This window comes from Gavialis gangeticus, unplaced genomic scaffold (genome assembly GCF_001723915.1).
Source record: "Gavialis gangeticus isolate Ggan-Ray unplaced genomic scaffold, GavGan_comp1, whole genome shotgun sequence".
NCBI classification, from domain to species: domain Eukaryota; kingdom Metazoa; phylum Chordata; order Crocodylia; family Gavialidae; genus Gavialis; species Gavialis gangeticus.
Genome location: NW_017728992.1, coordinates 34589888 through 34594720, shown reverse-complemented (window position 1 = coordinate 34594720; position 4833 = coordinate 34589888).

Sequence of the window (4833 nt, the reverse complement as noted above, 5' to 3'; positions counted from 1 at the left end):
ACCCCCTGACCCATCCCCCTACTCTGGACCAGCTGCCACTCCCCTGGGCACAGTCTAGCTGCCTTCCCCACACCACATGGCTGAAGACCTGGCAATGCATGAGGCAGGCACCTGCTGGGATTGCTTTAGGCCCCAGGCCTAGGAGGGAACATCCCAAGGCTCAGGTGCTGGGCACCTGCCCTAGGGTTCTGCCCCCTAACCCCCCCACAGCCCCCTACCTTGGGGCTGAGGATCAGAAGCTATTTAAAAATGGAAAATTTGCAATGTTTTCCATCTGTAAGTGGGTTTTTCATTGTTGGTGGATGGGCATGATGGCAGAGGGGCTCTGTTGGTTGAGGTTGTGAGGGAATTCTGTTAATTGAAGGGGGAGGGATGAGGGTGGATGTTGTTAAGGACATAACACTTTTTTGTTTCAACCATGTGCATGTTCTGAGTGGTGCTGGGGTGAGCAGGGGATAAGCAGGGGAGTGGGCAGTGGGACAGGTTGGCTGGAGCAAGCAGTGTAGGAGGAGGGGGTCAGCCAGAGCCTCTCACAGCTAGTACTCTGGCCCCCACTGGCTCTCCTGGGGCCTGGGTGCGGGGGGGGGGGGCTGCTGGGACCAACAGGGCCAGCACCACGGCCAACAGGAGCACAGGGTGCTGGTTGTTGCTGGCAGGTGCAGCTAGGATGCAGGGAGACAGGGAGGGTAAAGAAGGAGCTGCCACATGCTGCCTCTGCACTTGGCATGCAGGTTCTGTGCAATGAAGGGGATGGCCAGGGGCCAAAGTTTCCAAGATGGCTGCCAAGTGCTGGCACCTGGCTCTGGCTTCAACATGGCTGTCAAGTTCTGGCAGCCATGTGGCTGGAGACTGGAGCTCCTCCCCGTGGCACTAGGGGTACATGACAGGGCTGGAGGGACATGGCACTAGATTTAGTGCCAAGTCTCTGCATACATAGACACCTGTCCAAAATCGCTTATTACGCATTAGCTTAATGCACAGTAAATTTAGTTGCACTTAAATGCACAGAGAAACATGCCCTAGGAGGATCTTCATGACTGTCTTTTTATTGTTGTTGTTTCCCTTACACAAAATATTTAACCAGCAACTAGCCAATGGTGTTGAAGTTTTCTTCAGTTGTTTTTCTTGTGGTCCAAGTATACTTGCCCAACTGTATAAATCTAACACTAATTCTCAAGGTAAGTGTTTAGTAGGTGGATGAATCTCTATTACTTAAGAAGATTCCTGAGAATTTTAATAGGGGGGATGTAACAAATCTAAAAATTTATAATATTATTTTAATGTAATAAATGAAACGTTTTCCAACCCTTTTAACCAAATTTAGAGGTAAGGTCTTTTCAAGGAAATAAGGGACAAATGTATTAAATTTTATTAGGCTAAAAACTGTGCTTGCCTCCTTAGTTTTTACTGTTTTTCAGACATATTCTATTGATCTGTATGATATTTTTTTCCTATACTCCTCTCATTCCTGAGTACCTAAGTATCTTCAAGAGTCTATAAAATTGACAAGGAACATTTTTGGTGAAAACTGGTGAAAATAATCAGTTAAATTCTCTGCAATATCTTCATTTTTGGATCCATGCCCATAATCATTCATTCTTCCTCCTGGTATACCCTTTCCATAATAAAAAAGCCTAGCTACTATCATTTTAAATTACATAGCAAATTAGAGAATGGTCCATAAAGGTTGATTCTGTTCACACTTGTGGGGTGCAAACATGATCTGAGACAAAGAACTGAAATCATACCTGACATCTGATTTTATTAAAATGCTAACTTCATGTTACATTGCAACCAGGGAAAAATTTTCTCTGAGCAAAGCCGAGAGAAAATATATAAAACCATCCACTTCTCTTAAGTGGTATTTGTGACTTTCTTTGTTTAGGGAGACAAATGTGAATGATTTTTTTTTTCTCCAAGAAAGTTTACAAAAACAAATATATCATAAATACAGTTAGTCAGCATTTGCAAAATTGTTCAAATGAAGTCCTCTAATTTTTAGTGCTTTTTTTGTATCTTGCTATAAATGGTGGAAAAAGAAAGGTTTATATTGTTATATCAAAGAAGTTAATATTAGAAAAGAGGTATAGTATAAATCAGGAAAAGAAGCAAGGGAACAAAAACAGAAGGTTTCGCCTCATGATGCTCAGTGGCTGGAAAGCATTTGAGGCTGAAAAAAATTGCTGCTGTTCTAGGCATATTTTAATGTGTAGTTCACTCATTTTTAATTTTCCTAGTTAATGGGCTCATTGGGAAGCTGTAATTCATTAGGTTTTTTGAACCTTACATATAAACACATTTCTATATTGGTACAGGAACCCAGGTGCCACTTGCATGCAATTCATCTCTCCACAAGTAATTCTACTGCCAAACATCTGTCCTAGGAGAAAGAAATAAAATAGCCACTCTGTGACTTTTCCTTTAGAGCTGTTAATCTTTGAGATATGTGAGGACATGCACCAAATAAATGAAAATAGAAGGAATCCTGTGACTTAGTAAACCAGATATGAGGTTTTCTATGTCATTTTTGTTAAACAAAGGCTACACTCCCCATGTTGTGCCTTCAAGGTTTTAGAATTAAGTTAGATGTGAGCCACCAAATGGTAACAGTGAGTTTCACAAACAGAAACAATTTTGTAGACACTTTGACTTACTGATTATCAATCAGGCTGCTATTTGTCATGGGACCCTGGGATGCCTTGATATCCTTTTAAGACTGTTTCAGGGTACTGCTCAATATTAGCACTATTAAGTGGACAAAACCCTACTACACAGGAGTCACAAAATAAGCCCAAATGTTTCATAAAATATCAAGACTAATCTGGAGCCTCTTGGGGTCTTTCTGAATTCTTTGCAAAAGAATAATCATTCTATTGTTTGTTTGTTTTTTCCATAGTAAAAAATAAATGAAAGCTAAGAGGTGGCATTTTCCAACAGGTGCCTTGAGTGTGACAAGGTTAAGAACTACTGCATTAACTAATCCCTCTATTATCATTCAAGAACAAAGTAAATCTGAAGGGCAGCTTAGGGGGAATGCATAGAAATTAGAGAAAGGTGGGGCAATGACTAGATAGATCACAGAGATCCAACAGGAGCATATGCAAACGACCCCAAGAAGAGTGGGATTTTAATTACCCTCTCAATGTGGAATAGCTTCATTTTTTTTCAGTTAAGTTATTCCTGAGTCTTACCAGTGTCTAAAGAGAATCTGTTACTCCTTGACTCCTATTTGACTGATTGACTGATGCTGACATTATGCCTAACTAAAATAATTCTGTATAGCTTTAACTTTCCTGCTATACGTTGAAAAATAGTTTGATTGGTTTTACAAATAGCATAAAAATAGAGTAATGCACTTTTTTCAAAGTCTCTGGTTAGGATGCTGTCCTGTACTGTTGTTATCAGAGGGATGCACCCAGAGAGTGGTGGTGGATGGGTCATTTTCGACCTGGAGGGATGTGGGCAGTGGGGTACCCCAGGGCTCGGTCCTTGGGCCCGCACTGTTCAACATCTTCATCAGCGACTTGGATGAGGGGTTGAAAAGCACCTTGTTCAAATTCACAGATGACATTAAGATGTGGGGAGAAGTGGGCACGCTAGAAGGGAGGGACAGGCTGCAATTGGATGTGGACAGGTTACAGGGGTGGCCGGATGAGAATAAGATGGGATTCAATACTGACAAGTGCAGAGTACTGAACCAAGGGAGAAAGAACCAATAAAATAACTTAGTTAGGCTCCAGGAGCAGTGAGAGATGCACAGGTGAAAGGCTGCTGTGCCCCCACTCCCCCAAAACCCCTGAGACACCTCCCAGTAGCTGCAGAGCCCCCCACCAACCCCCAGCACAGCTGGAGGTAAGCGGGGCCTGTGGTGGGAGGGGGTTAACCCCTACAGAGTGGGAGGAGGTGGCTGAGTGAGAGCCGGGCTGGGTCTCACCCTGCCCAGGCCCCTACTTTGCCTAGCCCCCCCAGGAAGCCATGTAAACAGGCTGTGCAAACAGGTGCACTTGTCTGCTGGCACATGAGTTAACATGGAGCTTGCACAGGAGGGCACGTGGGAGGGCTGAGGCCCTACCTGGAAGCCTCCTAGGGTAGACAATCCCAGCCATAGCTAGCCTACCAGTGGCATGATGCAGATGGGCACATGCTGCATCCTGAGGGTCCCCTTGGGTTCTGTAGCACCCCCAGCACCTCAGAGATGGCCACCCAGATGGAACAATGGCTCCACACAGACCAAGCCCCTGGCTCTTGGCTGCAGGGGCTGCCTGTCCCTTTTTCAGGCTCTGGGGCCTGGGAGCATGACTACCTCCTCTTGTGGGGTTTGATCCCTTTTGGGGCTCTGGTGCGCCAGCTGGAGGAGCTCCAGGCCACAGTCCAGAGACTGCATGCCATCAGGGACTGCAAGCAGGAGATAGACTCTTACTGCCAGGCCCTTCTCCCCCTGGGAGCCAGAGGGTAGACCACTGTCTCCCTCCAGGACAAGGGAGGACTCCAGGACCTCCCATTCTGTCCAGTCAAGGGGATGGCCCAAGGTGGTAAAGGGCCATAAGGCCCGCCGCACCAAGGCCCCTGCCCCGCCAGAGCTTAGCAACAGGTATGAACCTCTTGCAGCCCTGGTAGAGCCTGCTGAGTTGCCAGCTCCTGCAGGCAACACAGGCCTAACTGCAGCTACCATCGCCACTCTCCCCAAGACAAATTGCAAAGTGTTTGTTGTGGGAGACTCCATCCTGAGGGGGAATAAGGGGGTAATCTGCCGCCCCGACCCCTTAGCCTGGGAAGTCTGCTGCTTCCCGGGGGCCTACATCTGAGACATTGCGGAGAAGATCCTTAAGCTCC